This window comes from Phoenix dactylifera, unplaced genomic scaffold (genome assembly GCF_009389715.1).
Source record: "Phoenix dactylifera cultivar Barhee BC4 unplaced genomic scaffold, palm_55x_up_171113_PBpolish2nd_filt_p 001472F, whole genome shotgun sequence".
Lineage (NCBI taxonomy): Eukaryota > Viridiplantae > Streptophyta > Magnoliopsida > Arecales > Arecaceae > Phoenix > Phoenix dactylifera.
The window spans coordinates 1-12003 of NW_024068786.1; the positions used below are offsets into that span (position 1 = coordinate 1).

Sequence of the window (12003 nt, forward strand, 5' to 3'; positions counted from 1 at the left end):
TATAAATGTGATCTTCGATAGCTGAGACAAGGCATGTTGGTTATGCAAGGGTACATGGTGAACAATAAAGTCCTAGATTTACTCAACTAAATGCAGCAAAGGATTAACTTCAACATTTTGGTTGCGAAACAATCTTAATTGCCTTGATGAAGTTCAGTAAAGGGATAGGATAATAAACAAAACAGAAACATATGTTTAAAAGGAAAAATTGTATGGCATGCTCCAAGGATAATGCAATTACCCCAATCTGATGAGAGCTGCACTGCAAAAGAATCACCGGAAATAACTTTCACAAGCTTTACATGCGAGCACGGTGGAAAAGGATCATAAATGATACTTGAAAAGCAGCAAACATCACAAGGTAGTAGAATTAAAGGATCTTTATAATCCTAATGGTAAAATAACCAAATGAGATTACAGCAATCACTGGTGAATTTTTGGATCAATATCCAAAAAGATCAACAAGACGGACTCACATACTGTATCCAAAAACATATTCGATAGATGATAAAACCAAAATTTGACGATCCCCAAATGGAAACAGATCATTAACCTACATACCTCACTCTTAAGGGCAGAAGAAGCAGTTCCACGATCTGCTGGATCTATTGAAAGGAGGACATCTATTAATGCTAAAGCTGATGGAGGGAAGTCTTTAAATGTTTCAGGAACACATCGCCTGTAAGGTTGTTGTGGTTTGAAAATGGTGGCATGAGGCAACTTAGATTTCCTCCAATATTCATCAGAAGGAACCGCAAAGCTTGAATATTTTGTGTAACTGCTCTACCTATAGATACATTTTATTAAAAAAAAAAAGTAAACTTAAAGTTATCATAATTCTGAAAAAGAAAGGTAAAATAAGTTAACTGCAAACTATCATAATGATGATGATAAAAAAGAAAATAGCTGTATGAGCTAAAAATACAGGATGAAAATACTTATCAGGGATGGATAACTAGATATGTCCCTTATTGACATCTAACTAGAAAAGACAAGATGAATATATGAGCTAGACATTTGAGGTATGCATTTCTCATGACTGTTAGACTTTTAATGTATTTTAGGCAAAAAAAAGCCTTTCTCTATAATAATTAAGAAAAGGAGCGTGCCTCTGTCCTTCCCGGCATTATAGGCTTGCCTGCATATAATTCAGCAAGAATGCAACCAGTGCTCCACAAATCCACAGCAACCCCATAATTACTGGCTCCAAGTAAGAGCTCTGGGGGTCTATACCACAGAGTAACTACACGACTTGTCAATGGGTGTCGATGATCAGGATCGAAGAAGCTTGCCAAGCCAAAGTCTGCAAGTTTTAAGATGCCACTGTTGTCAATTAAGAGATTGGAACCCTTAATATCTCGATGCAGAACCCCACGACTATGACAATGATCAAGCCCACATAGCAGCTGTTGCATGTAACACTTTACCTGTTAAATGAAACTAAAATGGTATCATGTACATAATTACGATTCAAATATCAGACAATGCATATAATGCATTGCTAAAAGTCTAGAACCTTCTTGTAACCATAAGCACTATAAATGCTCTTCTTCCATAATCTTATTCCAGTCAGGAAGGAAAGAAACCATATACCATAATCAATATCTGGGCATCAAATACCTTTTGCCCATTGAAAGATGGAAAAGAGGGGAAAAAATAAATATTAGCTGCAGTTTTTGAAGAAAAAAAAGGAAAAATTATTTTAGCCATCCAAGATACCTGGGGTTCGGTAAACTTGAGTCCAGGGAAAGAAGCAAGCCCAGCAAGATCATGTTCCATGTACTCAAAAACAAGGTACAAACTGCAAGACATCCGTGATGTAACTAAGCCTTCCAACTTTATTACATTTGGATGGTCAAGCCTGCGCAAAATGAGAATTTCTCTAGCCATAAACTTTACACTTTCAGGCTCCAGACTGTCAAATCGCACTTTTTTCAAAGCCACAATTTTGTCATTATCAAGATCACGGGCTCTATAAAACATTACTATAAGTTCCTTGGCCAATCTGCATAATAAGATGTCATTACAAGACATGTTCTGTAAATCGTAACAGTAAAGTTTATAAGGCAGCTAAAATGAGTGGGAAGGGTCTCAATATACTTCTTTTTTATTGGAAGAAGAGTGTCATACCACTGCGTTACAATTTAAAGCAGTAATCAGAAAAGAATTTTTAAAAAATACACAATAAGCAAAACTTTGCATCCACTGAGCATGACTATAGCTAGTTCATTGTTATAATCAATGAAAATGAAGTGCACTAGTCATTTCTATGGAACATATATTGAAGAAGATGTCAAGCATTTGAGTAACTTTACAAACAACTCAGTTTAGATTATCGTTGGCAGTATGTGCTACATAGAATGTCTTTTTAATTGCATAAACATTTCAAGAGACAACTAAATTTGATAGAGGATCCTCATACAGATTATGGATGAAGTTTTCTTATATATGTCAGCATACTATCAATCACTTTAAAAAAGAAAAAAAAAAAAGAGATCTCAATGTTTAAATATCACCAGCCTTTAAAATTAATTATGATAGGAGATACATATAGAAAAATCATACTTTAGTTAATGAAGAAGGTACTATCCTAAAACCAAACATTGGCTGTCATTGTGAACTTTTAAATTTACAAGCATGAAAATCCATTTCCTTCTGAACTTTCAGATGATGCTCCATGATTTCTGCAAAGCAGTATTACAATCCACTGTTTCAGCTTAAAGCTATAGTTGACATGGCCAGTCAACAAGGAAGAAAATTTGTGGCTTCTTCTTGAAGGCATCAAGAAGGAACATATGGTGTCAAACTTGAACCACCGCTTGTCCCCTAATAGATAAAAGAGTTTCCATCAATCCTAATCAACCAACGACCTACCTGAAGGCTGACTCTAATGCAACACTTACTATATCTTAAACCTTCTTCCAACAAATATATAGACTACCTACAAGTGAGCAAGTAATAATACACTTAGAAGAAAACTATCATCCAAGAACTTTTACATTCTAATATCACCAAAAAGTTTAAAATGACACGAGCAAGCATAAAATGAAGTTGGTCAGCTCCTCTATATGCATAACAGACACGGGGCAAAATTCTCTTCCTACACCACCAATCCATCTAGAAATCTCATTTATATCTATGCTAAACATGAGATCTATATTAATACTCTTGGACTAACAAAAAATATCCTTCCAATTTCCTGAACTGTATCTTAGAAGCCAATCATTTGTTCCCTTAAAATATGTCCACCATCACTTTTTCAACAAAACATCATCCTGATACTGTCCTTCATAACCAAATACATGAAACCACTGATTTCAGTTTCAGACAAAGCTCACACAAAATTCCCTTTATTCTAACCCTAATAACAGATCCATTTTGTTGGCATGGCAGCTCCATCTACCATTGCCCCCCCCCCCAATAGTAAGTTTAAATGTTTCCAAGTTTGGCCTTGTTGACATGGAAAACAGAAAGAAATAGAAAGAATATCCTACCCCAAGAGTAAAAAATCCACATCTTCCAACTAACTGCCTTCTATCATGCCTTTCCAGTGTTAGGTGTTAAAGGCCTCGGATTTACCCAATCTCCAGAAGGCCTGATATTGCCAGTTTCACAACCCCATACCCCAACAACTCAACACAAAACTCCACTTTGTTTTCATCCAAACAGATGAATATTACAGCACTCATGCTGAAAGTCACCTGCAACCACACAATTTCCTGCAGTTACTTAAAACCCTACATTTAAATTATCCTCCCAGTATAAAAAGAAAGATTGATGAAACAAGGTATCATGGTCATTTACAAAGCCCAAAGAGAGCTTCAAGGACCAATTAACCAGCAGTATGACAGTTGTTATAATGAAATTGTTTATCCATCCAATTCACTGCTCTCAAAGATCTAGAATTTGCTGCAGACATTTCCAACCCACATTATAGTAAGTGTTTTTAATTTCTACTTAGCCCACAAAATCAATATTCAACACACAATCCAGTGCAATGACCCAATTCATAAATAGAAACCTCAGTTCCACAAACATATTTCCCTTTTAACATTTTTGCAGGCACCAGAAATAAAATTTTGTCAACCACATTTTATCAATTTCTAATTCTTTATCTCAAATGGCATGTATTTTCTTACAAATGAGAGTAATAACAGTAACACCAACACCCATCTCAGACATGTGATAGTGGCAAAAGTTAGTTAAAATGGTCATGGCATCATCTATCCAAAGTTCAAAATAAACAACATGATAAAACCATGTGACCTCGTGACCTTCTCCGTTCATTAGATACATGCTACTCTTACCTCCTTTCCATCAACCTTCAAATCAATCTTGTATTTGTTGCTTTTATCCAATCCTTAAAAATCTAACCTGTTGATTCAGATTGCTTCCCCTGTATATCTCCAAAAGGCAAGTTGTGGACTAGAACAATCATTTAGTGCACCTCTTTCCATCAATCTCAATCACGTTTATAAGACTTAATCCTCTCCTTCCACTCATAATGAATAGCTAATGATTTATGACCATAGGTCTCCTAAATCTCTACCCGCGAGCCACTCCACCTTCTAAGCAACCCTTTGTATTACCCTGTAAGGTGACATCTCAGTTAAAATTCTTTCTTTCTTGATAGTCTTGTCAATTTCTTTAAAGAGACTATCAAGACACTATTTGACCTCCCTCTTCTCAATTCATAAATGCAACTATTAATTCTCACTAAATTTGTAGTAAGACATTACCATTAATCCATTATCCACCATGTTATCATTTTCCCTCTATATCCCAGAATGCCAACCACCTGCATTCAAATTTAAAAAGGTCTAGGCTCTAATCCTTCTAACATAATCTAAAGGAACCATCTTGTGATCAATGCTAGGTAAAAGGAACTTACATAATGCACCATTATGATGTGTTTAATTTCACTTAATAAATGAAGAAAAAATCATGGTATTTCAAGTTTCTGACCTTCGACCTTCAATTGGCCAAGTAAATAAATAGGAGAGCAACCAGAGTTAGACAGATTTTCTTCTATTAACCAAAAAAAGTAAGCACTCATAAGTCGTAAAAAAAAAAGATCATATAGCAATAAATCACCACCTCCTATACAACAAAATTCTCCCACATTAACTCTCATAGAGACTATTTGAAAGTCAACATATCATGGCCAAAAGAAATATAAACAGGTCTGTTTTAGAAAAACTCTCAATCAGTCACAGCAAAAGCTTCTTGATACGTTCAAATTTATCATAAATAACTATTATACCACTGAAAAATCTGAATATTCCATTCCCTTTTGTCATCCATCAACCCAATCTCCTATTCATCCATCAACCACTAGTCATGTTGATTTTTCTTTATAACACAAACCATGCAATATAAAGCCTAAAACCTGTAGATCAGCATCTTAACTATCTTAGGCTTGCCATAGCTCCACAACCCACTATGCCTCAAAAAACACATCAACATTTACCTAATCACATTAAGATATCCCTTTCCCTAGTTGAGCATTTCCTTTCAACCACTTTGTTTGATATCAATGCATTCAAAGCCAAAATTAACAAGTTTCGAATTCCAGTCTCACTTTATATCTAGCTTCTCTAATTGAATCTATTCCTAAGGTCTTGATTGTCTCTTATTCCAAGGTTTAGGACTTTTTTCGTATTCTCAATAACAACAATACAATTTCTCCCATCACTTAGGATTTTGTGGTCATACCACCTCATCTGATCTCCATCAAACACCCTTAAAAATAAAAATAAAAAGAAACTCTGCATAAATGCACATGCGAGAAAAATCACTAGATGCATGCTAGTGTCTGCATCAACTGGCTAATTTGTCATCCTTCAGACATCTTGACTTCCCAAAAAGCCTTGCCTCAAAGCTGGATAGACCCCTAACTTAGCCCAAGCAAAGCTTCAGACTTCCATTCCCTACCTCTTGGAAAATAGAAGTGAAGTAGCTTCTAAGAACACTCAGCACCCCTGAATCTTGTATTGGCATCCTTGTAATTGCCCTCAAGATACTTAGAAGCAATTATGATTTTAAACAAAAATTGCTATACTCCAGCAAGCCACTCCGACGGTCCGACCAAACACTAAATCTCCATAATTACAAAAACAACACACATCAAGGACCTCCTACTACTATTGTCAAAAGTAAACAACCACAACCACCCTAAACCTAGAAGTTCAAATGCTCCACTTACCCCCGATTAGAGCTGGGAGCATGCCGAGCTGGGCCAAGCCACACCCCTTACCGAGCGTAGCCCGAAATTTTTTTCGGGCTTCAGGTCGGACATAGGTCTAAAAATTTTTGAAAGATCCAAACTCAAGCCCGACACAAGCCCAGACCCAAGCCTAACCTGAACCCGATTGGGCCAGCCCGAATAACCCATTTGGACCAAAAACTGGGCTTGCTCAAACCTAATTGAAGTTTAATCTTTCAATTTTCACTATAGTAGACCTGTTAGGGCATCGCAACCACTGCTACTTCATCTAGGCATCTAGTACCTCCTACATCTCTCTCAGTGATGCCCTCTTCCAAGGCAATTCCGCCACCAATTACTTCAATCCCGAAACCAATCTCACCTACACCAATCTACACGACCAAATGTTGGACTCCGTAGTAGCAGCCATGGCGAAGATAGAGTTCAATGGAGTTCGACTGGCCATCGCCAAGATTGGATGGCCCAATGTCGACGATCTAGACTAGATTGGGGCAAATATATACAACACAGCTATGTACAACTAAAATCTGGCCTAGCAACTCTCAGAGTGGGTGGTAGTCGAGACGCCAGCACAGCGGAGGCAGTGATGCCGGTGCTCATCTGCGAGCTCTACAACGAGAACCAGAAGCATAAGCCGGGGATGAAGCAGCACTAGGGGTTGCTCTACCAAACGGGATGGGGGACTACGAGATGGGCCTCACTAGTCAAAGATCGAAGACGACATAAGGAAACTGCCAATGCTGGAGAATAAGAAGTCATACAAAGTGTGTGTTTGGAGGGGGCAAGAGGGTGAATGCAACGGAGGTGGACGAACGACTGGCTACCAGATGTGGTGGACTGATAGAGGTGTGGAGCCATGAAGGCAGATATTCAAAGATTGGAAGATGTCGGAACCCTAGTTGATCGAAGACATTTAAGGGATTGAGAGTACTTACGATTTCGAAGAGCCCAACGAACCCAAATTCGTAGGCGATTAGACGAATCCAATCTTCACTAGGACCTAAATCAGTGGGTCTAGTGTGGTCAGACCACATCACATGTAAACTTTCAATCTTAGGCCATTAGCCAGATCAGCTCTGGGCCTAAATTCGGGCTCGAGCTTAGGCCGAGCCTGGGCTGAGACGCATAAACTACCCGAGCCTGGCCTGAAAAGTATACGGACTCTAATTTTCAGCCCCAACCCAATCCAAATTTCGTCAGGCCTAGCCCGTAACCCAACCCAAAGTCGACTCAGCCTGATGGGCCGTAGGCCAGCTCGGGCCCACTTCTAGCCCTATCCCCAATGCTACCAGCCATCCTCATTAGCCCATACCTGAAGACTAAAAGGAAAAAAAAAGGGATATGGTAATTCAGCCAAATGACATCATGAATTAGTAGAAAATTCTAACAACTCAACAAAAAATCACTTTCTTAATGAAAAATAAGAAAAGAACAAACAGATCTAAGGTCTAAGAAAAACACTGGTAATGTTCTCTTCCCCTAAAAGAGAGAAAGAACCCTGATCTAAGAAATTCATATGAAAGTTATAGTAGACACATCAATATTAACAAGCTTAAATTTGATGATCTGCATGGAAAGGCTTCATAACCTATCAATTAGTGTGGAATAGGTTGCCCCACCTTAAAAAGAAAAGAAAAAAGAAAGATCTATGCCAATGAATGCTGGATCATACATTGGAGATGAAGATTGTCTTTTCTGTAAACAACATTGATTCCTAGGCACAAGCTCTTCTGAATTCTTAATTCCACCTTAAAGAGACAACTGCTAGAATCTCCACTCAACAATACACAATTACCCTCCTCCATATAGTACAGATTTCCCCATTTGATTTTAAAAAAGAACCATTAGTAAAAAAGAACCATTAGGTTGCCCCACCTTAAAAAGTAGGCAAAAAAAAATCCTTGTCAGACATCAACCACCAATAGCACTAACCTTCCCTCATTTGATGACACAAGACACCAGATTGAAAAGCCGCATCTGTAATTCTTTTGTCTCATATAGATCTAACCAAGATGTGAGGACTCATATTCATAACAGAGAAGTTTAAGAATACCACCATCCTCTGCAAATAGAAAGAAATTTCCTTCCTTATCTTTTTCCTAAGCATATAAAAAAAATATTATGGCATCCATCCCCACCCCTTGCCAAAAAATATCATCTAGCTTCACCACTAAATTGATTGGAAAGAAAGAATGAGCCTAGGTTACTGAAAACTCAATTAAGGTCAGACTTGCCACTGTTTGCAGCTAGCAAGATCTCATCCAAAATTCAATTCTGCAGTCCATGATCTCCCTTCTTTCCAATTCCCGCTGCAGATAACCACTGAAGTAACCAACTATTATTTTAGCATGATACTCAAAAGATACTAGTTTGCATGACCGTTCTGCGAGAGAAGTCCCTCCACCCATTGCAGTCCCTTCCTTAGTTTAAAACAGAAAAAATGATTCAACTGACATGAAATCCAAATAAAGTAGGCAATGCCTCAAGATTGTCAGATATCGCTGCAGTGACTGCAGTTCGGAAATTTCGGGGGGAATTCCTTCTTAAAAATGCGATCATCCATTTCTTTCAACACCACAACAGGCCACATTCTCCTTAAAAACAGTCCCTCTCCCAACTTGAAGAAGAACCCGACAAATGCCATGCCAAACTTTCCCATTACAAACCCTGGAAACTGCTCTTTCCAAAACAAAAATAAGAGAAATCCACCATACAACAAACAAAGAAGCACTCCATCGCCTATATTATGGATTATCAAACAACGCTTGTTCAAGTTATCAAGCATCCCCAATTGTTCATCGCTAATTCAACAGCATTCTCTGTTATAATCGAATGGCTGAGGACAACCCACTAGTAAGTTCTTGAGAATACAACGGCAATGTGGGATGTTAACCCAAGAAAGTTTGAAATTTGGCTACACATTATCAAGTGACGGACGCAAGAGGTACAATTTTTTTTTCAAGAAAATTAATTAAAAGAAAAAAGATTGCCATAATGTTTTTACTTATTAAAGGAAGCAAAGGAGTACCTCAAAAGAAAAGCAAAGCGAAAAGAAAAGAACTCACTTTGTCAAGTTTTTCAAAGGAATCCGCACGGCGAGGCACCCAACCCCGAATGGCCTCTCCGGCCACCGCTGCAAGCCAGGGCGGCCACCCAGCCGCCACCTGCTCGCCTTCCATAGCCTTCGGAACACCGCCAGCCACCCTCATAGGATGACTGGAGTAAGCCAGCCTCTCCCTCCTCCTCTCAACATCCTGTGCATTAGCCCTAATCGGACCACTCATGTGCTTCTTCTCCGCGACCAACACCGCGCCTCCGTCTCCCCTAAGGGTCACCACCTCCTCGCGCCTCAAAGAAGACACCGTCACCGCCGTGGCCGCCGTTCGCTCCACCGATGCCGACAGCTTCGTCGGCGCCGCCGACACAGTATACGGCGCCGGCGGCCTCCCCCTCGGGCTCTCCCTGCTGTCCTCAATCGCGGAGGGCTTGCCACAGACGCAGCCCATGGCTTCCACAGGAGCGACAGACGATAACACCCCTGCCCAGACTAACCACAGAAGAAAGCCTCCTGCCGCCGCCCAATCGGCGTCCCCGCCACCACCTCCTCGGCCGCCGCGTCCATCCGATTCGCGGCGGAGAGCGACGCCGAATCCCCCGCCTTCGCTCGAGACGCGCGGGGATCAGAACAGCGAGATTTGGAACCCTAAAGGCCTTTTCTTGGGTTGTTTCCTCTCCTCTTTTCTTTGGATTCTTGGAAGGAGTCCGATCCGTGACATCTGCTCCTAGGGCAGCCGAAACCAAGTAACACTGTGGGAGAATAATAACTTTCCGTTTTCTCCCTGCCGCGGCGGAATAGAGTTCCGAACGACACTCGCCTAATCGAGCATATTTTTCATTACCCCGTTTTATTTTTTGACTTGCTAATTTTTAGTCTTCCTTTATAGACCCCTTCTTGAATTAACGTGGCTTGTCGTTATCGATAGTCCGCTAAGCAAGCGCTTTTCATTGCTTTACTTTAAGTATTCCACTTGCCGATCTCAAGTCCCCTTCGCAGTCCGCATAATTCAAAATATGTTTTTTTTATTTTATTTATTGAGTTCTGGATGGCCATAAAAATGGAATGGTCTGGATAACCTTATCTAAAATCCATTAATGCATGGTAGGATTCCCTTGTGAGTTGTGAGTCTTTATATTTGATTCTACTCTCTTTTTATAAAGGATAAATTTATTAAGAAGTAATTAAAAATGGTATTAATTTGACTCCTTGTATCTTGTTTTATGATTAGAATGTATTTATTGAACGCCATGTCGGTGTGTGGGGGGGCCTCCCTTTGTTGGCATAAATAAATACCATCTTATAGCATCGATATTTTTTAGGTAAGGCACTATAAATTTTATAATAAAAATAAGATTTAAGATTACAAGTGCATGCATTCAACATAATAGCATATCCATTATATATACACACTAAAGTAGAGATTTTTGTTTGTGCAGAGCTCTTCATTCGTTATATAGACGTGTACATAATAAATTTATTAATAGAACTCTTTAATTTGAATACTAAATAGATCTTTTATTTAATATAATTTTTATCAAAATATAAACTATATTAAATAAAAAAATTCTATGAGTAATACCAAAATATATATTAACAACATTATTAATAGAATTTTTTAATTCAGATAATTGGTATAACTGTTATTTGGTACAGTTCGTTATCAAAATATAAACTATATTAAATAAAGAATTTTCTTTAATACTACTATATCAAAATATAGAAAATAATGATATTATTAATAAGTATATTTGTTTAATATTTGGTGAAATTAATAAAAAATATTTTTTATAAATATTGCATCATGCTTGTATCCCATGTGGATTATTTGATTATACTAATTTTAAATTTTTTATTTATTTTATAATTATGATCTTTCATAAAAGTAAAAATAGAGCAATTAATGAATAGACTATGTCGTATTCAAATATTTGCTAGACACAATATCTTTCTATTTCTTATCATACATTGGTCAGATTGTGATCTTATTATTTTATAATAATAAATTATTTTACCATATTGATATATATACATATACTATTAAAAATTTGTGTAGCGAAAGCATATCATGATACTAATATCAAAATTTTATTTTAAAAAAATAATTAAATATTTTATATTTTTTATATTCTATTTTATTTTTATTATTTTGTATTATATATTTCTATATTGCATTCAAAAATAGTTGAATGCAATATAGAAATATATGCTAATTTATATATTATATCAATGTCTATTCCCTCTCTTCTTGGCCCTTTGTTCCTCTCTTTTTTTTTTTACCCTTTTTGCTACTTAAAGAAGATGGTACATATATATAGACAGCGAGAACATGAATTTTTATTTACAATAAGTGTCATTCGATCCCCTTTGAAATGCATATGTACATATTTTTAATATAGCATCACATTCTTCATATATCTAGAGCTAGTAATAATTTGCCACATTGCCAGGTATTAATGCCAAATGACATTCATTCTTTTCCTTCTTTCCTTAGGTACATACTAAGGTCAAAAATAATTAATTTATGCTCTGTTGTTGCTCGTGCTAAATCTATTTCAAGTAGATAAGATACGCAGACCATTATTCGGCCACCATTAGAAAGCTTGAAAAGCTTTCCAACCATCTATATAATAAATTTATCTAAATTAGTTGACATAAAATACAATGATAATTGAGGTTTCATGCAAGAGACCAGTACAAATCTTCAAGAAATCCTGCAATA

The 12003-nt window shown here is 37.4% G+C and overlaps 1 pseudogene; it reads right to left on the minus strand.

The window, feature by feature from the left end:
* Window positions 1-54: 54 nt before the first annotated feature.
* On the minus strand, window positions 55-10123 carry LOC120108664 (annotated as a pseudogene).
* Between the last annotated feature and the right edge of the window lie 1880 nt (window positions 10124-12003).